This window comes from Pinus tabuliformis, chromosome 9 (assembly GCF_031772625.1).
Source record: "Pinus tabuliformis cultivar Carrire ecotype Pingquan chromosome 9, CPIR1, whole genome shotgun sequence".
Taxonomy (NCBI): Eukaryota; Viridiplantae; Streptophyta; class Pinopsida; order Pinales; family Pinaceae; genus Pinus; species Pinus tabuliformis.
In genome coordinates, this window is record NC_142307.1 from 244,663,619 (window position 1) to 244,690,380 (window position 26,762).

A 26,762-nucleotide genomic window follows, 5' to 3' on the forward strand; every position below is an offset into this window, starting at 1 on the left:
AACTTCTGTATATGCACACATCTTCTATATATGCACAACTTCCGTATATGCACACATCTTTTGTATATGCACAACTTCCGTATATGCACACATCTTTTGTATATGCACAACTTCTGTATATGCGCATATATGGTTCTCCTCCTCGTCCTCATCATCAACATGATGTCATTCATTCCTTGCATGAACTATAGTTTCTTATTTCAATAGAAACATAAGATCTAAGGTTTTATCTACAAGCCCTATGTTTTCACATCTAAGACTTCAAGTCTTCTAGAATTTACAAACCCTATTTTTATAATACTCATTTTACACCTTTTGCAAGTCCAAAAGATGGAAATTGTGCATATAAATAATATATGTGCATATACGGAGAATATGCACATATACGGAAGTTGGCCATATATGGAAGATATGCATATATTTTGTATATGTGAATATATTGTGTATATGTACATATCTTCTATATATGCGCAAATTTTGTATATGCACATATTTTCCGTATATACACAACTTTTGTATATGTGAGTACACATAGGTTGTGCATATACAGAAGAGCACAACTTTTGTAACATTCATATACGACAGTCTCCATATATGCACAACTTCCCTATATGCGCATATCTTCTGTATATGCATAACTTTTGTATATACACATAACTTCTATATATGCACATCTATTGTATATGCACGACTTCCAAATATGCACATATAAAAAATAAATTCACATATATGAAATAAACGTATATACGAGAAATATGTGCATATATAAAAGTTACACATATATGAAAGATATGCACATTTTTTGCATCACATATCTTTTGTATGTGCAAAAAATTGATATATGTATATATGAAAGTTGTGCATATACAAAGGCTATGTATGTACGTATGTTAAAGTTGTGCAGAACTATGCATATGTGTAAGTTCTGTATATGCACACATATGGAAGTTGAACATGTACGGTAGATGCACATATACATAAGTTGCGCATATATGGAAGATGTGTATATAGATAGTTTATGCATAGCTTTAGTCACTGTATATATCATTTGTTTAAGACATTAAATATTTATAGGAGAACTTCTCATACTTAACTCTCATACCTACTTACACACCTCTAAATACTTAATGCCTCATGGGCTCACCTAGATTTATACAAATGGATTAGAACACAAGTAGGTTCTAGATCCTAAACTAACTCCTAAAATATCTCTCATGATCCATAAAATCTCTCATTTAATACTTTATCCCTAGATAAGTTCAAACTAATCCAAAATTCTATAAAACCTTCCAAAATACTCTCAAATCTTGTCCTATTTACAAGAATTATCATTTTCTCTTAAAACTATAGAAAAAATACATTAATTAATTAAATCCTAACTTTATAAACAAACTCCCTTAATAAACATTTGACCTAGGTTAGATGCATCTACATCACTACGCATATACATAAGTTGTGCATATACAAAGGATACACGTATACAGAATGTGTGCATGTACGAAAGATATGCGCATATATGGAAGTTGTGTACATATGCATATATGTGTATCTTCTGTATATGCGCAACTTCCGTATATGTGTATCTTCCATATATGCGCAACTTTCGTATATGTGTATCTTCTATATATGCGCAGCTTCTGTATATGTGCATATATTTCGTATATGTGAATATATTGTATATGCACAACTTATGCATATGTGCATCCACTGTATATGTGAAACTTATGTATATCTTTCTCTCCATCATTGTTTTTTTGTAGACAGACTAAGAACTGCAGCTACATATTGTTTTGGTGATGATGACCTATTGCTATCAAGTAAGGGGTAGAGAAGATACACATAAGCACTCTCAAGTCCCCAATGTACAACCAATATTGTTGAAACAAAGCTTCTAGTGTATTATATTTCAAGGGTAAATCCTATGAAAGAATCAACATATTGTCATTGTCTTTAAACTATCTTAAAATAAGACATTTATATGCCCTATACTTAAATATTGCACGATGCACCTAACGCATGCTTCCCTTATAATTATGTTTTGGTGTTGGAATTATGTTTAATGGTTTAAACCTTTGAGGAAAATGTCTTATTACTTTTTTCAATAGGAGCTAAATTTTTTGGAGAATAGGCAGTATCAATTAGATATGTTTCGATTACACCATATACAACTATTTCATCAACTCTATACACTACATATAACTACTTCATAAATGTACAAACATGTCAGTTACAACATATCCATTAATAACTAATGAAACTTGGGAAACCAAATTTTCACCAAGCCACTTGAGCTAAGATCATTTCAATTTTTCATCCTCCCTTTGGGTGTAACCACAAGTTCAACCAGTCAAGGTGTCCCATGGGTCTAGGGAAGACTCTTTGGCATTGAACCTTTACCAATGGTGAAAAACTCATATATTTACACCATTGGAGTCCTGTAAAATTTTCCCCTTATATAACACATTTTGAGAAGGAGATACTATCATTAGGACAACCAGGATAGTTTCAACATTCTCCTAACTTACAAGGCATTAAGGATGCACATGGTACAAACAAGTTGTCAAAATAAAATAGAGAAACCATATAAATATGTAAAGAAGACCCAGATGTGATGACTGCCATTAATTTACTTGTTTAATTTTTATCAAAATCAAAAGAAAAAACAAAGAAAATTTCCTTGGATTTGGGCCTTCTTGGTGAACACGTTGGAGAGGGTAATTTGTATATTTTGCAAATGGTTTTTCCATTTTCTTTTTTGACATCCTATTTGTACCATGTGCATACTTAATGCCTTGTAATATAGGAGAATGTTGAAACCATCCTGGTTGTGGGTTAGTCCTAAAAAAACCTTGAATATTTTGTGTCATTTTCAAATTAAGGGCAAACTTGTTGTGGGGTCGAGCAAGTCTACCGCACAACGCAAAAAGAAAGCCAAGCTCAAGATGGCACATCTATCTAAGAAGAGGAAGAAGTAGGCCGCTGAGAAGGTCTAGGTGGAGCATGATGTCGCCTAGTAGACATAAAATGAGATAGGAAAAATAGATTGTGGCTCTAACAAAGGCGCGAGGTCATCTTCGCCTAAAATAGAGGAAGAATCGGACGAACAAACAGAGCAGCATGGCACAGACCCATAGACGATGTCGAACCGCATCAAGTGTCCAAGGGAACAAGAAAAAGTGGGGTCAAGGAAGAAATCCAAGGCCAGTAAGGCGTTGCTGGACCCAATCACCCTCATAAAAGGAGATTTACATGACATTGGAGACACGATGTGGGATGCTATCATGGAGGCACTACATCAGTTTGAGCAGCAGTAGCAACTACTATTGGGGGCCATCCAGATAGGTTTATAGGAGCTACAGACCCACACATCATAGGATGGCATAGTTTCCACCAGCCTCGCTATCAGTACTTTAGAAGCTGCCGAGATGTTGCGTGCAAAGGTCTCCCACGCGATAGTACTGTTGGATGGAGCACTGACCATAGAAAAGGAAGCTAACATGCCCACTGTCAGCACCCTCAAGGGAGTGGGGTTGAACTTGGCAGCGCTCCCTGGCGAGGCGCTCCACCTATTGCAGGATGGAGTGATCATGGAGCTGAGGGCCCGCAAACACCGTGCTTTGCAGGTGATCAGTGAGCAGAAGATTAATAATGAACAGATGGCCCTATAGTGAGACTCTGCCATCACCATCATGAGCGAGGTAACCGACCGAAACAAGTGCATAGTTCAGGTCATGGAGGAGGCATGTCGAATGGTCCCGGAGTTGGCCATTTCTGAGGAAGAACTGGTCAAGGTGCATGTTCATAAGCTTGCTATAGGGGTGTGCGATGCTCACACAGAGTTGGCTAAGGTTCAGCTAGAGCTGAACCTACAAATTGCAGATTTACGGTTGAAGGCCCAACCTTCAACTCTGCCAGAAGTAAAGGAGCAGTGTGCAACCGTTGTCACAGAGGTAATAGCGGCGGTAGACAATGCAGTAGCAGACTGTACACAACTTTTTGAACAATCGTTCGAGGTCTTGACGAGCCTGGAGGGGGACTCTAATGTACAACAGCTGGAGATAGAGGCACGAGAACTAGAACAACGCTATGATGAAGTAAAAGGTACAACGTGAACCTTCGCTCTCACACAGAGACTAGCGAAATTGCAGGAGGCCAAACAATTGAAAGAACAGGTAGATGCAACACAACATAAGGAGGCAATGTTGAAGGTGGACTTGAAGCCCTAGTTGGATGAGGCTTATTCGGTCACAACCTCTATTGAAGGTAAGCTTGCTAATCTACAAGCAACTTAGCAGAAGCTTCAGGCTGACAGTTCAGGACCAACGACTGAGCAGTTGGTTGAAGAAGTGAAGCAAGCAACAAAACAATGCACTGTCAAGGTTGCCATCATACAGGTCGAACTAGGAGGTCTTCGAGCCAAGATATTTGCACCCATAGAGTGACTCGAGGGCGAGTCACCATGTTTTTGTTGGGGGCCTGTTGGGAATGGGTTACCCCAAGGACAGTTTTGGGGCTAAAAGCCCATGTTTTGGGACAAATTTTGTAAAAAAGATGTAAAGTCTCTGCATTTTGTGGTCCCAGAGCATGAAGGTGTCAAGAGTCATAAAGGGTTCTCTGCCCGTATTTTGTAAAGTGTAAAGTCTGCTATAAAGATCCACCCATGGACCATGGACCATGGGATTGTATAAAAAAGGGCTAAGTAAATAAGCTCTAAGTAGTTGGTAGACAATTTTTGGAGTCTTAGTAGAGAATTCTAAGTGTTTTGGGTTTTAGCATAGGTAGAAGCTCTGCAGTTGAGTGCGGAGAGGCCTAGGGTGGAAGTCTGCAGCTGAGTGCATGAACCCTTGCAGTTGTGTGCGCAGGGGGGATAGAGTCTGTATTAATTTGAAGATATCAATAAAGAGAAGTATTCTGCAAATTATGTGTATTTATTTCTTGTTAATGCATATGCTTATATTGCATTTTGGGTTTAATTTACAGTGGTTATGTGATGCGCGAATGTATGTGACTGTATTGGTTAATCGAATGCAAGTAAGAATATCTATTTACGCGATGCTAACTGTGGTTGATTAGTAAGATAAGTAAAACACTTAAGATAACTTGGGAACCTATACAATACGTTGTCATAGAAGTTCGAAAGTACTTGGATCGTGGGTTAAGGTTGCACGAAGGTTAATCGTACACGTTTGCGAAGGTATCTAAGGGTGGAATAAAGGGGTAGACTGATAGATCCCTAAAGCTTAGTGTGGAATAAAGGGGTAGACTGATAGATCCCTAAAGCTTAGTGACCCGTACGAAAGTAGGAATAGAGGGTATAAACCAACATCACGACTATCTCAGGGTGTGGAAAATTGGTTCCAACATCCCCCCATACTGCTTCTGGTGAGACTTCAATCCGCGCTCCGCGGGCTGACACCGAAAGGGACAGTAGCGTAGGGATTTATTTGGCTAACTAACGCTAAACTTGTGTCATGCCCCACAAAGCCAACAAAAACCATAAAAGATAAACCATGGGCATGCATAAAATAAGTTTCAAATACTTATATGTTGAAATATGTCGATAAGAGTATGGAATTTGGGATAACATTAGTTTTAGCAAACATCAATACAAGGTCATGGTTGGGCTTCACTATCAAAATAGAAAACTATGATGTAGAAAAGTTTCCTTGGGCAGGAAAAAAGAGGAGCTTGAGCTCCTCACAAGAATTTTGAAAAGACACAACCCCCATCATATAGTTAAAGAGCATTACAAGCATATGAAATTCTCACATCCATATGAACATTAGTCTCTCCCTAAGAACTCATGTTCCAAGACATTCTCGCATATGAAGAGTTATGGAACAAAATGCAATAGGGAGAATATTATGACTTGCTTCTTCTCCACTACCCAAAAATAAGGCAAAGGCAAAAACAAAGAAAGCAATGCCCTTCAAAAGTAGAGGCCCTTTGAAAGGCCATTGATGAAGAGGAAAGGCTTAAAGCCAAGGCCCTTGAAAAGAAAATATTTCAAGCCGAAATGAGAATAGAACAACAAAGGTTAGCTGAGACCAAAGCCTTCATTGTTGATCAAGTAACTCTTCATGATGATGAACATCAAACAGAGACAAATGTATCTAACCTTCCAAGATTCATACTTCATACAAATGCTCAACTATGAACACATTCATTTTAGGTGCCAAAAATCCATCATCATGGCCATCTTTTAAGATATTTTCAACTAAATAACGCTCTAAAATCTATTGAAAACGGAGGGGGAAAAGGATGTAGAAGGATTCCTTTTCAATATTCTCCATGTTCCACAATCTAAAACCTCCTAGAAAACATGTTATAGAAAAAATCCCACAAGGATTTGTTTGAGGTAGAAAAACCATAGGATCATGAGCTCTGTTGCCAAATGATACGATACGCACACCTTAAAAATGATAAGAAACAAACAATTATATCCCTCTCTGAGAGAGAAATATCCCTCATGATGAATATAATGTACATGACCATATGTTATAATCCAGAGACCAAGTCTCCATATTGTGTATATAGGAGAGAGAGGGCACAACTATAACAAAATGGGACCATTAAGGGTTCTCACCTAAATAATGATATAAGAATCCTAGTTGTACAACCCAAGTACCAAATGCCACCTCAGGCTCCCCAGAAGAGTATGATTAGCGCAAATGTAGGAAAATGATGGAATCACAACAAATTGTTGTAGATAATGAGGAGGAAAAATTCAAAAGGACAAAGACATCTAAGAATATGAGGAGAGTGGGGATATGGATATAGACAACATTAACCTTCAAAGAATTGTAGAAACCTACCAAAATCATTAATTATAATATGTGCTTGGAGAACACATCCAACTAGTCCAACGATCCCTCCCACGCAAAAGAAAGCCTTGAGTAGAGGATCTACAAACATCAAGCACAACCCTAAGCCTAGATATTCTAATAATCTTAAAAGGAATCCCAAAGAGGACAAGCATCTCGACTAAATAAGTAAATTATAGTTACTATAAGAAATCAAATATTTTATGGTTACCTTCTAACATAATGCTTTGATGGCAAATTCTTCCTCTCCTTTCATTATCCATAATTTACAATAACAATCATCTCATGGAATTTTAGAGGTATTCATGGTAAGAGCATGGAAAGACTTTTACCAAAAAATGGTAAAATTTAAATATATATACATTCTTGTGTTAGAAGAAGCCATGTTCCTTAGTTATTTTTTACAAATTTTGTCTTATTTTTTTTAGAGAAATAGTAAAAAAAATATGATGGTAGTGCATTAATTTTTTTTAATAAGAAGCATAATTATCCTTTGAATCCAACCCTATCATTTCGAATAATATGTTTTCTAAAAAAAACCTTTCTATTTAATTTGAACCAATAGGCAAAGTGGAAACAAGTTTTTATAATCTATGATTATAATCCCAAATAGCATTTGAAATTTCTCTTTTTCTTGAAAAGCCCATAATATATAATATGTAACACCCCATCCATACTAATAATAATCTATATATTTATTTCATTACTTATTAATATTCTATATTATATTGTCACTATTTAACATTAAAATAATAATCTATATTGTATTATCAATCAATATGTAATTGCAAAATATAAACCTATACCATTTCATTTATTTATAATTCTTTTATTTGATTTTTTACACGAACATTTTATCAACTTCTAAATGTTATTTTCTCATTAGTAACACAATAAATTTTACATATTATTTTCCGGTTAAGTAGCACAATAAATGTTTTTATCGCTACATTCAATCATTTCCTAGATAATAATATAAAGCCGACATGTCATACATGTTTTTAATAATGCTCACAATCCATACCTATGTCAGTTACACTCCTATAAATTTGTAATGTGGTACAGTCCTATAAATTTGTAATGTGGTTAAAGAAATATTCTATTAGCCTTGCATGATTTTGCAAATCTTCAACTTTGTTTTGGTCTTACATGATTTCGAAAATATTCAAATTCGTTTTTGGTTTTTTCTGTAAATCTTCAAGTTCGCTTTGCTCTTTCTAGGTTATATACATATAGATGCAAGAAGCATGGGTGGGTATTGTGGGTTCATTGCGGAGCGAATCACTTGATCTTCAAACAGAGATATTAGCTCGTCTTCCAATGGAGTTTGTATACCATTATCGCTTCATCTCCAAACAATGGAATGATTTTCTTTCCTCAAACTACGTCCTGACAAAGTGGACTGAAGCCCCTTCCAATGGAAGGCAGCCACGACTGGTTCTGTGCCATTGGAATCCCAAAATGCCATCTATGACTTTCTATTTCTACACTTATGTAAACCCTACTAACTTTTCTTTCTAAGAGGATTGGATACCATAAGCCCAAGACCATGCCCTTGCCGAAATCTAGTGCGCAGAGTCTGTGGAAGGACTAATCTTGGTCACCGAAGCCGATGAGTTCTACAACAGGCTCACTATAAAGCTCTACAATACTTCTAAAGTAGGCGTTGAAGTACTGATCTGCAAACAATGGCCAACAGATGAGAGGAACGCCCATGGAGATGTCTTCAAGTGTAGAGTTCCACCCACAGTGAGTAATAAAACCTACTCGCCTTCAAGTTTTGTTTCCCCTACTCGCATCGAAATGGTGATTACACATTTCTATTCATTTCATAAAAAAGATAGCACGAGAGTGTTGGAACTACTACACACCTACATGCAGACTCTTAGTTAGAGCATGTGACTGCATGCAAGATTCCTTTTGCATGTTGGAACTACTACACATCTACATGCAGACTTTTAGTTAGAGCATGGGATTGCATGCAAAATTCCTTTTGCATGATTTACTCCTTGATTTGCTCCTTCTTTAACTCCGCAACTGACTAGTTATCTCCGGAACTTGTTGTAGGTGTTGAGTCTTCTCATTGACCACCACTATAGTCATTACCTTGGGATCTTCACCCAGTAATGCTATATCATGAGCATTGTAACATAATTTTCTATTGAATCATTCTTTTCTTCTTTCGATTTTCTTTTAGTGTTTTTGCTCTGCAAAGCTGTGTGTTCAACCTTTACTAGCTAGATTCATCTGTGCAGGTTTTCTAACACATTTACATGGTATCAGAGCCCACAGGTTGCTAGATAAAAGGCGCACTAGTACTTTATTTTGCAAGTATTACAGCTTGGAGATCTAAGATTGACAGAAAAATGGAGTTTCCCAAAGCATCGATCCTAACACCATACAACTATCATGAATGGAAGGACCAAATGGCTCGATACCTTCGTCATAAAGGGTTGTACAGGATTACCATGGCTACAGAAGTGGAACCCACTTCAGCCATAGAGAAATCCAAGTACCTCAACCGTATGGATGAGGCCCACGGATCCATATGCATGTGCATCTCTCCAGAGTTGCAGTTTCATCTATCTGCCTGCAATACTCCCAATGAGATTTGGAAAAAGGTTGAAGAGCTCTACGGGAAACAGGATGAGATGAAAGGACATATGCTCGAAGTGGAGCTGCTATCATTGGATCCACGGAACTATGACAGAATTCAAGATTTCTTCACCAAATATAATGATCTATTATTGCAACTCAAGGGTTGTGGAATTGACAAATCCATGGAGGAGATTCGCCAAGTTCTCTCTATTATGTCAAAGCTCGGACCGGAATACTCCGTCTTTGTGTCTGCATTTCATTCAGTAAGGCTCACAACAGGTAAATCCTACACTATGCCTTCTCTCAAAGAATTTATGGAGTCCCTTATTTTTGAGCAAGATAAACTCATTGGCATGGGGAAAATCAAACCTCCAAAAGCACATGCACTTGCTGTGCATGATGGCAGCCACAATAAAAATCACAGATCTGATTCAAATCAGAAAAATCAGCAGCAAAAAGACAAAGGAAAAGCACATTCCCATCCAAAGAAGGAAGGGTACACCAAGCCCTTCAATGACTCCTCCGGCTCGAGAAATGAGAAAGGGAAGAAAGGAAACAGATGCACCTACTGTCAAAGAGGATTCCATCCAGAATCCTCTTGCATGAAGAAACAAATTGACCAAATGGCAGAAATCCTTCAGAAGCACAACCTTGGGGACCACATCCCTCAGGGCACCAAGAAGAAAACTGAGGATCCGCCACACGGGAAAGGTAACAATTTTCATGCTTTACTTGCAATTAATTCTTCTCCTGATGCATGGATTATAGATTCTGGTGCATCACATCATATGGTTGCTGCAAAGGAAGTCTATTCCTCTTTGGATGCATGCAAAGGACCTCCCATCCTCATGGGAGATGACTCACCTATTGAGGTCACCGGAAAAGGTAGAGTGGAACTTTTACACAAAAGCTTTGAAGATGTGCTTCATGTTCCAAAACTTTCGGTAAACCTGCTTTCAGTTTATCAGATCACTCATTCCGGCACCGGAAAGAGAGTGGAATTCACTCCAGATGCAGTGAACATATATGATCTACATAGCAATGCCAAAATTGCAACTGGTGAGGTAAACAATGGAGCCAGACTGTATACATTTTCTGAATTTATTGAATCTGAATCCTCCTTATTGCTTACACATGCTGATGATAGTAGTAGGCTTTTGCACGAGAGGTTTGGTCACTTAAATTACAGGTTTATGCAGCAGCTAAGCAAGAATGAGATGGTGGAAGGCTTGCCAAATATCAATTTCTCCAAAGGAGTTTGTGAAGGGTGTGTTATTGGCAAACATCCCAGAGAAAAGTTTGACACCGGCAAGACTCACAGAGCATCCTCTCCTCTATATCTGATCCATAGTGATTTCATGGGGCCTTTTCCTCATCCTTCCATCAACAAAGCAAGGTATGTGCTTACATTTATTGATGATTTCTCACGGTATACTTGGGTGTATCCTCTCAGGAACAAATCTGAAGTTTTTGAGCACTTTGAAGATTTCAAAGCACTAGTTGAGACACAGTCAGAGAGAAAGATCAAAGCCCTCCGTACAGACAATGGGGGGGAATATGTTAACACAGCACTTCAGAACCTTTGCCTTCAGTCCGGCATACAGTTGCAGTATACAGTTCCATACACTCCGCAGCAGAACAGAGTTGCTGAGAGAAAGAATCAATCTCTCAAAGAGATGGCTTCGTGCATGTTGCATGCCAAGTCACTGCCTCATAAGCTTTGGGCCGAAGCACTTAATTGTGCTAACTACATCCAGAACAGATCTCCTCATAGATCTGTCAAGGACCAGACCCCCTTTGAGGCTTGGAGCGGCACTAAACCAGAGGTCACTCACCTCTGTGTTTTCGGCTCTCGAGCATGGGCCCGGATCCCCTCTGAAAAGTGGAAAGCTCTTGGTCCACAGAGCATTGAGTGCATATTTGTTGGATACCCTGATGGTGTGAAGGGATATCGACTCCTGATTCCCTCTACGGACAAGCTCATCATTGAGCGAAGTGTCAAATTTGAGGAAAGTCTCTCGCATGCACCTCAAGCACCGTATGCAGACACTTTTTATCTACCTCATGTCCGAGATGATGACTCAGTGCATTCAGATGCCGATACAGATCATGCAGATGCCGAGGAAGAGCATGCAGATGCAAAGACAGAGTCTTTAGATACAAATCTAGTGCATGCAAATGATGATCCATATCCAAGCCCAGATCGGGCTTCCAGCAGTGAATCATATTCCCCTGTCATAAATCAGAGAACAAGGAGCTTACGTGAGATATATGCACAAGACCAACCAACTGCTAGAAATGGTCTTGTCGGGGATAATTCTGATCTGCAGAGGACTAGCTCAGAGTTTATTGAGCCTCCTCTTGTCCTCACTGCCACTGAACCATCGCCCTCCTGGCATTGTCATTTGGTTCAGTCTTCTGATCCATAGTCTTATGTTGAGGCTGCTGGGCATCCATCTTGGGAGTCCGCCATGGAGGAGGAGTATAACTCCCTCCTCGAGAACCAGACTTGGGATCTGGTCCCCCTTCCTTCAGGAAGGAAACTTGTCCGATCCAAATGGGTCTACAGGACCAAGAGTGTTGCAGATGGGCAAATCATCAGACGAAAAGCAAGGCTAGTAGCCAAAGGCTTCCAACAAGTGCATGGCATTGATTATGACGAGACCTTTGCTCCAGTAGCAAAGATGGATTCCATACGCCTTACACTTGCCATTGCGGCTGCCCAGCGGTGGGAAGTACATCAGATGGATGTGAAGAATGCCTTTCTTCACGGAGACCTATCTGAGGAGATCTACATGGAGCAGCCACATGGTTTCATTCAGGATTCATCTTTGGTCTGCAGACTGAAGAAATCTCTCTACGGCCTTAAGCAAGCCCCGAGAGCTTGGTACGCGAAGATGGATTCTTTTCTCTTATCACAAAACTTTGAAAGATGTAAGTCTGATCCGAATGTTTACATGCTTAGGACACATGATTCTCTTCTTATCTTAGTTTTGTATGTAGATGATCTCCTAATCACTGGCAGCTCGGCTTCAGCCATTGCTACAGTCAAGAGGGCCTTGCATGATAGGTTCTTGATGACGGACATGGGTCCATTACACTTCTTTCTTGGTCTTGAGATCAGCCAGAATGCCACAGGCATCAAACTCTCTCAGGCTAAGTATGCACGGGATCTCCTCGAGAGATTTCGCATGACTGACTGCAAGCCAGCGCCGACTCCTTTTCTGTCTGGGGTCCACCTTGAGGATGGAGGTGACACTCCATTAGTTGACAGCACTCTCTACCGACAGCTAGTGGGGAGCTTATTGTACCTCACCCACTCGAGACCAGATCTCTCATATGCAGTAGGGGCAGTTTCCAGATACATGCAGGAGCCGCATGAGCTACACTGGAATGTTGCCAAGCGCATCCTCCGATATGTGCAGGGCACCATCACCTTCGGGATTCACTATGCAGCAGGCACTTCATTGAATCTCCTTGGCTTCACAGATTCTGATTGGGCGGGAGACATCATTGATCGCAAGTCCACCTCCGGATATTCACTCAATCTAGGATCTGGCCCTATCTGTTGGTCGAGCAAGAAGCAGGCTGCTATTGCTCTCTCTTCAGCTGAGGCTGAGTACCGAGGAGTAGTCAACATCACCATTCACTCTCTGTGGCTACAACACTTCCTCACTGAGTTGGGCGTCCAGTTCCACCAGCCCATTGTCATCTGGTGTGACAACCAGAGCACTCTCAAATTTTGCAGGGATCCAGTACAGTGGCAGCGGACGAAGCACATAGAGATCCATATGCACTACATCAGAGACTTAGTACATGATCGGGTCATTGATTTGCAGTTCTGTCCTTCAGCAGAACAGACTGCAGACATCTTCACCAAGACATTCACTGAGCAAAAGTTTCGCTCTTTGCGTGATCGTCTTGGAGTGAAGGACACGATTGCTTAGCAACTGTATTTTTCTTCCTCTTCTCTTTTGATTACATTGTATTTTGAGGGGGGGTTTTCCCACGAGGTTTTCCCTCTTTCCTCAATTTTAGTACAAGTTGCACTGTATTTTGGGTGACCTTTGGCCATAGTTGCCAGGGCCCATTTTCTATTTTTCCCCATAGTGGTGTTCAGGGGGGGTGTTGGAACTACTACACACCTACATGCAGACTCTTAGTTAGAGCATGTGACTGCATGCAATATTCCTTTTGCATGTTGGAACTACTACACATCTACATGCGGACTTTTAGTTAGAGCATGGGATTGCATGCAAAATTCCTTTTGCATGATTTACTCCTTGATTTGCTCCTTCTTTAACTCCGCAACTGACTAGTTATCTCCGGAACTTGTTGTAGGTGTTGAGTCTTCTCATTGACCACCACTATAGTCATTACTTGGGATCTTCACCCAGTAATGCTATATCATGAGCATTGTAACATAATTTTCTATTGAATCATTCTTTTCTTCTTTCGATTTTCTTTTAGTGTTTTTTCTCTGCAAAGCTGTGTGTTCAACCTTTACTAGCTAGATTCATCTGTGCAGGTTTTCTAACACATTTACAGGGAGTAGCAAGTTTGAATTAAAAAATTTTGGGCTTCACTGTCCTGTTTGAAATGCCGGACTGCGAGGTGACATTGAATGAATGTAGATGTACGTCTTATCTGATGCCAAAGTGTTGAAATCCGAGCGGTGATGATAGAGCTGCCAGATTCTAGCCGAATCCGACTGGTGATGACGGAGCTGTCGGAGTCTAACCCTTAAAGTTGTCGGAGACACCATGGTGATGCATGTACATGTATGTTAATTTTACCATACACTAAACCAATCATTGGCTTAGTGACTAGTTTTAAGAGTGGTTAGTGGTTATGAAAAGTCGGCCATCTTACACTTTTTGTACATGGAATCTTCTACGGAGTATTACGTGTCTACTGTATGAAAACCGTTGTTGCAAAGCTACAGACCAATTGTTCATTCAACATTTGCCACTCATGAGATGTGTATTCGTTGTCAATTTTAGTTAGAGCTCCATTAAAACTATGATGGGAAGTGCATAGGCAAATATTATTCACCGCATGATATTATTATCTCATAAACACTAGATCAACACAAAGAACCCGCACTCTTTTAGGTTAACAAATCAACAATAGAATTGGCATCACAAAACTGTCAGGCAGACTACTACCAATGGCATAAATGAGTCATGATATATAATACATTTCATAAATGAGTCATGATATAACGAAAAACATATATTAGTGCTGAAGCTTGGGACTGTCGCTCTCTTTAAGTGAGGAAACAGGAGGGCTAGAGAAATAAGCATTACACAGACAAGCATTACAAAGGAAAATAATTGGCTCAAGTATGCAGGTAGGGAACATCAAAATATAAAGAGATGTAGCCTAGATTAAAGATGGCCAGCTCTCATGGTCACACTTAAAGATGTGCCATATGTAAAAATGCCAACTTATACAATGGAATTATGCTGAAGTCCAGGGACTACCTTTCTCTTTAAGTAAGGAAATTGGGGGCCTAGAGAAAAGAAGTTCAAAGGCAAGACAAGCATTTCAAGGGAAAATAATTGGCTCAAGTATGCAGGTAGGGAACATCAAAATCAAATAGATGCAGTGAAGATTAACATGGAAAATAAAAATTAGAGATAAGAGAACGTGTAAGAGAAAGTATGGATGCTCTAGGGCAGAATTACAATGCTAAATATGAGGCGAGGTTCTCAGGGTGATAAGGTATTCAGTTCCCCCTATTACCTCTGAAGAATCCTTTTGGAGTGGATGAATTGTTAGCAAAGGAGGAAAACACTATTCAGCAAGAGAGTTCGAGAAAAAAAAACCATTCCTCAGTCGTATTCTCATAAAAAATGGTAGCAAGTTTTATAACCATAATAATAGTGTTAACATGATAGTTCACACTATTCTAATAAATTCCAGATGAAGCAAAATGCCCAAAAATTGCACTGGAAAAACGACCCTGAGAATCCAAAAAGAAGGGGATTTGATAAACATTTGGGGTAATGAAATAATGAAAGACTTGCCTTTCTTCACAACGTTGTGATCGACCCTGAGAAGAACAAACTTGTCTCTGAGATCACCATCCTGCAGCAAAGGCAACCTCGGATCGATCTCCACTTGGTCACTTCCATCCTCCACGTTGTAACCCACACCCAGCCCATTCTCTGAATTATACTTAGCCATAGTTCTTGATTATTATTTCCTTGATTACTGATCCCTCGTTTGTTATGGGCATCGACCCTCTCGCTTAATTTATATATGCTCAATCCAGCCATCTTTACCAGCCACACCCCCAAATTGGTCGATATTTGTCTAGGTTCGGTGGGATTTCAAGTAAACTGTGGCGTGGAGAACTTGCGTGCGGGGAAAGTCTTCGATCCCGAAAACCTTTTCGTTTCCAGTGATTGTGTCAACTCTGGCTTTTGGAATTTCACGATAGCCATGAGGCACAGCTGAGCAATAACCGTTTGTAAAACAGAAATTTCAAACTGAAACCCCATGGGAGCCCGGTATTTCCCACAAGGCAGGAACGATATAACTGTCTTTACTATCACGTGTAGTGACCCGTCCCTTCTGATGGTCCGGTGTATATATATAATACTAGCAATTGTCGCAAAAGGTACAAAGAGAGGTCGATAGGATTATTAAATTAGAATTGTTGAATTTCTCTAGAAGAGATGATGGTTCAAGCCTACAAGGAGCAAAGAGATTTGATGTTTGGAGTTCTATGCTTTTTGGACACCATATTTCTTTAAATACAACTTAATTTTTTAGAAAATTTCAAGCCCAATGCAGTTCTGCCATGCAGACAGACACTTAAATCGCTACCGGGCTTATGATATTGACAAATTCAAAGTAAACCGGTATACAAAAGAACGTACCAAGCTAAACCACAAGTTACACATCTTCAGACCTGAGGTTCAAAGTCTTCAGAAAGCAAACTATTAGATGATTTCACATCTCTATGGATGATAGGATGAGAACAACCTCATGCAAGTCAAAGCTTCAGCAATTCCAATGGCCACTTTCATCCTATCTTTCCAATGAGCCTGTGGCTTATCCTTTCCTCCTGTAACCCAACTTTTTCTGAGAACTAGGAACAACACTTAACACTAAAAAATAATAAAAGTCTCCAAGGACGTAACATGATAAATGCATGAAAATTGGCATACGACATACCATAAAGAGTTTCTTCCAGACTTCCTCTCAATAACAAGTTGTAGACCAAAAAGTACTCCTTCTCTTCAACACAGTAACCAATTAATGAAACAATTTCTTCCTTATGGGCATAAATAATTCTAGCACTAACTCCTCACAGGAAAGGAAACGTCTTCAAGCAACTAAATTTGACATAAGATCAGAAACTGAAACATATATATGTAGCTAAAGAGAATAAGAGTAATTACTCTATTCATTCGAGGTCGAAACTGCATTGCCTGTCTCAGACAATATGCTGCACCAATGACCATTCTCTTCATCTCGCTCATTTTAATGTACATACAAACTGCTGGGTAGCTAAAAAGAGGAATCTAATTGTAGCGCAACTTAGGGCGAACAGCAATCACGCCTGCTCTAGCTTCACTAAATTTGTACCTGCACGGTCCAATAGATATGCTAAGCAAACTATAAAAACATTTTTACAGACATTCTTATCCACCCAAAACTTCAAAAGTCATAGACTGCTGAGAAGATATGATAACTAGCTAGATTTGATGCAAGGAAATATGCATGGTGGATATCTAATTTTCCCTATTCATTCTAGAAGTTTAATCAAAATGAAATCAGGCACAGTTCAATAAGAGTATAAGATAATATGATCAATGCAAACACAGCTGAACCACATGCAGTTAATTTCAATGAAAGCACTAATACAAGATAATTCATGCTAAAAGTTTGAGATGAATATACACCCCTTATCAATAAGAAAGTCTTTAATTGCAATAAGAAGAGATGCACCACCACGAGTGTGGACTCCAACTCCTGCAACAGAAAAAAATACAAAGAGATTGAACAACTCCTGCAACAACAAAAAATACAAAGATATGAACTTACATATAAGGATGATAAACATTTAACAAATATAATACGAAATAGCAAGCATATATATACGATATGAAACTATATTTTGTTGTGATAGGAATCTGCTATCCATAATGAGATGATGCCCATCACTAGATTAGATGGAGTCACATCATACTGGACAACAGACAACAAAAAATCACAGTTTCATGGATATAATTGTTTTTCCCTTGCATATTTCCAATATAACGACTTGTCCAATAGCTCTATATTTTCCCTTGTGGCAATATCTTGCAAATAGAGTAGAAACCAGTAAACATATACTGTTTGAAACTGTATTTTGCTGAGATAGGAATCTGCTTTCCATAATCAGATGATGCCTATCACTAGATTAGACTCAGTCACATCATGTTTGACAACTGACAGAACAAGAAATCACATTTTCATGGATATAATTGTTTTTCTCTTGCATATTTCTAATATAAGCACTTATCCAATTGTTTTATATTTTCCCTTGTGGCAATATCTAGCGAATAGAGCAGAAAACAGCAAAACATATACCGTTTGAAACTGTATTTTTGCTTAGATAGGAATCTTCTATCCATAATCAAATGATGGTCATCACTAGATTGGACTAAGTAACATCATATCGGAAAACAGACAGAACAGGAAATCACATTTTCATTGATTCAATTGTTCTTCCCTTGCATATTTTAATATAAGGACTTATCTAATTGCTCTATATTTTCCTTGTGACAAAATCTTGCAAATATAGCATAAAACAACAAAACAGAGTGTTTGAAACTGTATATTTGCTGAGATAGGAATCTAATATCCATAATTAGACGATGCCCATCACTAGATTATAGTCAGTCACGTCATACAATTCTCATCACTAGATTATAGTTAGTCACATCAAAATTTGACAACAGACAAAACAAGAAATCACAGTTTCATTGATATAATTGTTTTTCCCTTGCATATTTCCAATATAAGGACTTGTCCAATTGCTCTATATTTTCCCTTGTGACAGTATCTTGCAAATTTTTAGAACAACCAACAACTGATTTCAGATGAAACAGTGAAGTAACTTCTTACCTGTTATGACTTGAAGTTCAGATGGCCTCCAAGTTCGCAAGGATAATAATCCCGAAGATTGTTGCTCTGTATTGAAACTACTTCGTTGGTTTGTTCCTGGACCAGATGGGGCAGAAGTATTGTATTCAATCATTTCCAATCGCAATTCCAAGGCCTGCATCGCTTCTGCTGCATGAAGCCCATACAGGTGTATTTTTTCATGGACAAACCTAGCATTTAGCACAATTGCATTGGGTAGATTGAACTCGGAAACATTTTGGACAATATCGTAGAGGGCGATGGTGCAGAAGGAGATACCGAATGGTGCTGCATTCAAGGTGACTGGAATGAATTCACGTCATCTCACTTATCAAAATGGAAATGGCATGGGATTTTCTCTGTATATTTAAAGTGAGTTACGAAATAAAAGCCTTTCTCCCCCCAAGTTTTATTTCGAAAAAAACAAAAAATACATTTTTGTTTCTGATTGAAATGAAAATCTAGAAGAGGAAATGGTTTGCATGTCAAAGATAAAGATGCTCTTTGAGGTTTGGCCACTTAAACTACTCTGTTAACCTATTTGGTTTTATAGGAAAGGGAAAAAAAAAAAAATCAAAAATCAAAAATCCCATGATAATTATGCATGCCTCCGTTTTGTTGATTTAATATTATTTTATCTCTGATCTAAGGGATTTTTTTGATGACTAAGGGATTATGTTTGGCCACCACCATATATTTTCTTCTTTAAATACTGAAAAATATGATGTTTACCCCCCTCCTCCCCACCACTAATCTCTAATACCTCAATTATTCCCACTCATAAAACACACTATAGCAAAATGAAGATTACTCAAAGAAACTATTCTACTCTTACAAAAGAAGATTAGATCAGCACACTATTTAGTGATAATGCTCTTGGAGCTTTTCCTTTTGCTTTGCCTACAAAGCAAACCTGCCTACATAATCGTCAGCATAAACATGTGCTGATTAAAATATTATCATGGCTTCAAGAGTAACTACATCATCAAAATAAACATCAAACTGAAGATGATCTTGTATATAATATGACTCACTGAAGCAATTTTTTTAAGGCCTGAACATGTTCTCCTCCTGTGTAGCTGAGTCACTTCCTCATGTCCCAAATGCCACTAGTTCTAGGAACAAGTTCACTGTAGTGACCTAAGACAGGGTGATGATCGCACTACAATAGTTTTAGATGCCTGCTTCTGTTTTTCAAAGCTATCCCGTGCTTGTGCTTTCAGGTTGTTATCAGCAATAACGCTATCTTTTCTTGAATCTTCACCTGCAAAGGGAACGCTATTAACTTCTCTACTTTCATAATGATGGTTCCAAGGGAGCATAGATAACTTATTGGGGTGACAAATATATCAGTTTCTAAATTACCTTTTTGGGAGTGGATCATTTTCGTGTCACGGACTGACATTTTGTTTTATATCCTCCATTAGATTTTTCTAGATGGATTGGAAAAATGATATGAAAATTGGAAAAACCGTACAAGGAAAGCATTTGTAAATATGTATGCTATATACCATATGTATTAGCAAATTTAAATTTTATATAGATATTGTAAAAGATGAAATTTTAATTTTATGAATGTACATATTTATATATAATTATTTAAATTATATATATATATATATATCAAACTAAAAACACTAATTTATATATTTATAACAAAATATTAAAAATAGAAAATAATAGCCATTAGAAACCACCATTTAAATTCAATTAAAATGATTAGATTATATTATTATATTATTAATTAATATTTTTTTCTAAAAAATAATTAAAATTTATTTATAGTTGTTTTTGAATGCATATCTTAATTGCAATTTGTCCTCATCAAACTCCTCCATCACAAAACTGTAGAACATCATTATTATTGATATAGTTGAAATTACCACTTGCTTATTTTCAATTATATATATAATTGCAATTTGTCCTCATCAAAATCCTCCATCACAAAACTATAGTACATCATTATTATTGATATAGTTGAAATTACTCCTTGCTTATTTTCAATTATATATATAATTAAAAAAAAAAAAAATCATTTTAAAACTTTAAAAACTCTTATATTATAGCGATTGCACGGAGTGTTTTTAGAAGTGCTATTCACTATAAAAGTTCACACACCTCTGTTTTTAGAAGTGCTATTCACTATAAAAGTTCACACTTTGAAACTCCGTTGTTGTCTAATTGAAACGAACTTCTTTGCAATTCTATCCTAAATTGCTTTCCAATGTTTTGGTACTAATATTTCCTTGTAACATTACCATATTTTTCGAAAGCTAGAATGAACTTCTTTGCAATTTTATCCTGCAAATTTCATCTTAGATTGCTTTCCAATATTTTGGTACACTAATATTTCTCGATAACATTACCATATTTTTCGAAAGCTATTCAATGCTTGTTCCTTCCAATGTTTTGGTACACTAATATTTCCGGGTAACATTACCATATTTATGGAAAGTTATTCAATGCTTGTGCTCAAGTTATTTATAGTTTTATTCTTTGCAATTCCATCTGCAAATTCCATCATAGATTGCTTTCCAATGTTTTGATACACTAATATTTCCTCATAACATTATACCATATTTTTCGAAAGCTATAAAGTGATTTTACTTATAATGTTCTAATATTTAGTTATAAAAAGTAATATCTTTATATAGTTCTGATAGACATTAATCATCATATAAAAAAAAATGAACAATATTCTCCTCAAATCTTTTTCCTTTTACTAGCAGCGTGATTGATATCATGCATAATCATATAATTTATTATAATGAATTGGTTTCTCCTGTAACTTTCATAATACCCCAAAAAAATAAAAAAAAATTCAACAATATTCTCCTCGAATCTTCTTTCTTTTACTTTTTACTACCAGCGTGATTGATATCATGCATAATCATATAGTTTATTATAATGAATTGGTTTCTCCTGTAACTTTCATAATACAATCTCTCTTCTGAAATGAATGTATTTCCGAGTGAAAATACAATTTATTTGAATATATTGGTTAAGAAACAATTAACTTATTTATAAAAAATTAAGTCATACATGCACAATATCTATCACACATTGATTAATTGCGGTTATGTGCAGAGCTCTGGTATTTCTTCATACATCATTTCTTAAATAGTTGCTACTAAGTAGTTATAACAGACATAACCATTGGCAACCTCCAGAACCATAAGCTAATTATTGTCCCTCGTTTCTATATGCCCAACATATACCGCATAGTGATTCAATAGCAACCCACATCCCACTGGAGCTTCAGATTTAGAGAAATGCACAAATTAGACTCAGATCTAAATGACTCAATAATAATTAGTAGCCTAAAAATTGGATTTGCATAAACAGGAAGATGTCAGTTATATCATTAAAAACAACCATCAATACTTCAAAAAAAAATGTACACAAGTCAAAACAAACACACCCATTCACAACCTTACAAATGGGAAGCTAATTACAGTCACAGATTTCTGTTTGCATAGTTTATCCAGCAACGTTATTAGAATTTTAAATTGTTAACAACTTGATTCAGTTGCTACCCAGCCACCAGACAAAACTGACTTCAGATTTATCAGAAAACAAAATTTGGACTTTTTCTAGATGCTCCAGCAATAATCAAACAACTTCGAAGTGGGCTTTGTACATTCACAATGGTGTGACTAATTTTACCAAAACAGGGTATTAACACGTCAAATAAATGTCTACACAGTCATAAAGGAGTCAAATACACAATCATCGGCAACTTCAAAAAACACAGGTTAATTACAGTATAGCATATATAGCCATGGTGTTAGGACTCTATATTTTTTTAATATTTGATGCGATTGCTACCGACAAGCCACTTGAGGAAATGTATTTCAGATTTATCAGAATTGCAATATGAGGTTTGCAGAAATAGAATGATCTGAGTTCTTTTACCCAAACAAAAACAAAAAAAGCCGTCCATATGAATTTGGAAATATCAATTCAGCACAAAGAGATTTAATGTACAGTACTTGACATGGTTGGTGAAGTAACTGTACCCGGAGTAGTCTAGGCAGGTTCTTTGGAAGGGTTTAGCCCAGAGGATGCAGGTGGACTATTACCGTAAAAACGGTGTATTTCGTATCGGACCCTACAGCTTCCCAACAGTGCTTGAGCTCCTCGCTTCAGAGAACAACATTTGTAGAGGCTTTTTGTTGCTAATTGCAGACATGACCTGCAGTCATTGATGGATATATCTCAGACGGTAAACGGTGCCACTAACAAAATATGGAGTTGATGCTTCAACGAATCCGTTGCTTCCTGGAAAAAAAAGTGATCATTTTTGTCCCAAATAATTTCTCTAAATATTATATTTTATGATAATCCATGCTTGGTGGGAAACAAATTCCGAATCTTGTTTAATATTGAAACCTAAAAATATTTGATGTATTCCGAAGCATTTAAGCTGTCTGTATCACGCTCCGCAGTAACTCTATTTTCATGTGACAATCTTATAGAAATTACAAAGAGTCGGAAAATTTTCCATAAAACTTGTAAAAAATGCAGACTTCGTACCTGAACCTGATCTTGCAGGAATTTAATGTATCCCATGGGTTCAAAAAGAACGGACGCCGTATCGGTCTGCAAAATCAAGATTAGGACATAAAACATAACCTTTCGCAACATAAATAGGACAAATAGATTCATACATGTCTACCGGCTAGGTTTCTGCTTTTTCCCTGAAATTAGATATTGAAAACTGAAGATTGAAATGCTGAAAATTCAAGATTTTACCTTTCCACATGGTTAGGACCCATGATCTTTGACCTTTTTATTCTTTTTCCATCCAATGATATGTTATCTGAAGCAAGCTTTTCATTGTTAGAGCCATGATCTTTTAGGCCCTCTACAGTTTTTTTTTTTTCCTAAGTAAAGACTACTGCTATATTAAAGAAAAGACTATGTACAGAGGTTTACATCCTGCGAAGCCAGTCCTCAAGCTGAAGAAGCTTTAACCGATTCATAAAACACAGTCCATTATAGTTCGTGGACGTCATATAGTCTGGACTCAAACTGACAAAAACTCCATATCTACTGGCAGACAGAGCCAGTTTACATTTTTGACCATTAAACAAAAATAACAAACTGCTGAAGCCTGAGACTTGCAGCAGTGGCCTAACCGAGCCCTAGGACTGAATTGGACACAAAAAAGGACCCAAAGACACAACACGATTTGCAATTCCATGATAGTAAGAAAAAAACAAAACAGAGCACCCGAGAACTAGACTGGCTGGTCGGATGAGGCCTCCTACTTTCCTTTGTCTGGGCTTGGCGAGTCGAGCCAAATCACCATCTCGTCCTCGTTCTGAATCGGCTCTCCTTCATCTGGCTGAACACGTGCGTTGAAGACCTCCACCTCCATGTTTGAATTGGGTGGCGGCAGGACCTCTAGCACAGAGGCAGCGAAATCAAAGATGCCCTGCATCGGAGCACAGGAGCTGAAGACTTCCATCTCCACGTTGGAATTGGGCGGCAGCTGGACCTCTTGCACATAGGCTTCATAACCAGAAGTTTCCTGAATAGCTTGCTGGGCCGGAGCAGGTTGAATTGGAGCTACCACATGTCGACGAGTTCGATACACCAAGCCTTCCATATCACCCAGGAGGATATCGCTGTCTTGGACAATTTCAGCTGTAGGGGAGCTAGAATTTGACCGGCCAGGCTCTTCTTCAGAGATGAAGACGGTGAAAGTGACCACCACTTCAGGTCTAACAAGGCGGCTTGGAAATCTGAATCTAAAAGTCTGGTAGGTGCCCTGAGGAAGAAGACATTCCTGCTCCGAACTGGGAGACGAAGGTGGCTCTGCAGCGATTGGCTCAATTGGGTATAGGTCTTCCAGAACCACGGGGGTACCAGACCTTCCTCCACACCTAGGGACCCCTCGACTGCGCGGCATGGCTTGTAAAATTAACGCTACCAAACACTCAATGATATCTTGAAAATTTGCAGACAGAATGCCCTCTCTCCGAGCACTGAAAGCAACAATGGGTTGGTTCTGCGTCATAACTGGCATTTCAAAATCAATATAATGCGTAACCTGCAATCTCCACACGGGGGAACGGCCTTGGGCTTTTCTCCCCTTTCGCATCGAAGCCTGAGAAGCCATGCTCGGCATCAATGCAGCGTCCCTCCTCCTTTGCCGCAGACCAAGAACATTAACCCTGTGCATTAACTGTCTGAGCTTTGTACAGGCCTCCTTGAACCGACGTCAGCGCACCTTCCTGCCTCCAGGTGTCATGGCGCATGCCATAGTTATGGGCTAGTAAAGACACCCACATCCGGGTTTTAGGCCCTCTACAATTGGTTCAGTAATATTTTCGCAATCATCATTCAATAAATGCTTATGCTTGTTTGGCCCTATCGATGCTACCTTGGAATGATTTTTAGTACCGTTAAAGCCATTCTCTTCTGGCCCTTCCTTGGCTTCTTTGAGATGATGCTCATTGGTATTTTCATTTAACAAATTTTTCACCTACAGAGGATTTGTTAAAACAACAGTATATTCGGGTTCCTCTGCGGTAGTTTGAGGTTGCTTTTTTCCCTGTTACACAGCATAAGTACAATTAAATAAAGTTAGCCATCCCAAAACCGATAATAAAGTCACCTGAGTAAGTGGAACCTCACACTAAAACATTTTTTGTATGAATAGCAAAATAGACGCCCTAAAAACTAAACATTACAATTATACTTCATAATGATAAGAAAACCCAAAATCACCACGAATCCCTTCAGTGTTCTGCTATTTATACATATTTTCAGCATTTACACTGGGTTCAGTAATATTTTCGCAATCATCATTCAATAAATGCTTATGCTTGTTTGGCCCTATCGATGCTACCTTGGAATGATTTTTAGTACCGTTAAAGCCATTCTCTTCTGGCCCTTCCTTGGCTTCTTTGAGATGATGCTCATTGGTATTTTCATTTAACAAATTTTTCACCTACAGAGGATTTGTTAACACAACAGTATATTCGGGTTCCTCTGCGGTAGTTTGAGGTTGCTTTTTTCCCTGTTACACAGCAAAAGTACAATTAAATAAAGTTAGCCATCCCAAAACCGATAATAAAGTCACCTGAGTAAGTGGAACCTCACACTAAAACATTTTTTGTATGAATAGCAAAATAGACACCCTAAAAACTAAACATTACAATTATACTTCATAATGATAAGAAAACCCAAAATCACCACGAATCCCTTCAGTGTTCTGCTATTTATCCATATTTTCAGCATTTACACCAGTCATAGACAACTTTGAGTGGTCAAAGGAAAAGTTGATGGACGTTGGATGCAAGGGGAACCTCTGAAACCATTCTAGGACACAGGAATATGTCTTAGAGCACTATATGGTTTGCGGACTATGTTATATACATACTCAGATGGAAATCATTAATTAACATAGTCCATACTCAGATGGAAATCATTAATTAATTAATGACCGGATTTCTTCCTTTTAGGTAGAAACAGAATTTAACTGCTTAAAGATTACACCATGGAAAGTAAAAGGTACTTAAAACAGTGTTAATAAAATGATTAAAAATGTTTTATAATATGTTGAGGCATGAACTGTGACTTTGCAAATTTAAAGGGGCCAATTGAAAAGATAAAGTGAGGATAGCATTACCTTTCTGGAAATCCTTCCCGTGACTGTATTTGCCACACAAGTACCATTATTCTCTTCATTCTTCTCCATCTCCACACTCTGCAAACTTCCAAGCGGTTACTGATTATCGCCACTGGAAACCACATGAAACCGGGGAGAGGAGCGAGTTGGACCAAGACCTGAGTGCTTCTCCTTTGATCTCGTGGAACTTACATCCTTGTTGGCCTGTCTCCGCCTCTTTTATACCCTTTGTTTAGTTAACAGGGCCTTTTCATCTGCTGTGATCGCCTCGCAAATAAGCTCTTTCAGCTTCAGATGCATCAGAGGGATGTCAATTCTCCAGCAACGTCATCACAGCCATAGACTCCAGGGAAGCAGAGGTTTGTTCAAGCTCATTACTAACAGCCACTAAAACATCCTCTATCAATCCTTCCCGTGACCGTATTTGCCACACAAGTACCATTATTCTCTTCATTCTTCTCCATCTCCACACTCTGCAAACTTCCAAGCGGTTACTGATTATCGCAACTGGAAACCACATGAAACCGGGGAGAGGAGCGAGTTGGACCAAGACC

At 38.1% G+C, this 26,762-nt stretch overlaps 3 long non-coding RNA genes across 3 annotated transcripts; all 3 read right to left on the reverse strand.

Annotated features, from left to right (window-relative positions):
- Positions 1-19,744: 19,744 nt before the first annotated feature.
- LOC149148093 (uncharacterized) lies at positions 19,745-20,000 on the reverse strand. Its single transcript, XR_016263586.1, has 2 exons — positions 19,932-20,000; positions 19,745-19,830 (listed from the first exon to the last, which is right to left on the reverse strand). It is a non-coding gene; the product is annotated as an uncharacterized LOC149148093 (long non-coding RNA).
- A 2,589-nt stretch (positions 20,001-22,589) lies between these two features.
- LOC149148094 (uncharacterized) lies at positions 22,590-23,416 on the reverse strand. Its single transcript, XR_016262414.1, has 3 exons — positions 23,322-23,416; positions 23,103-23,168; positions 22,590-22,761 (listed from the first exon to the last, which is right to left on the reverse strand). It is a non-coding gene; the product is annotated as an uncharacterized LOC149148094 (long non-coding RNA).
- A 1,947-nt stretch (positions 23,417-25,363) lies between these two features.
- On the reverse strand, positions 25,364-26,463 carry LOC149148095 (uncharacterized). Its single transcript, XR_016262266.1, has 2 exons — positions 26,209-26,463; positions 25,364-25,596 (listed from the first exon to the last, which is right to left on the reverse strand). It is a non-coding gene; the product is annotated as an uncharacterized LOC149148095 (long non-coding RNA).
- Between the last annotated feature and the right edge of the window lie 299 nt (positions 26,464-26,762).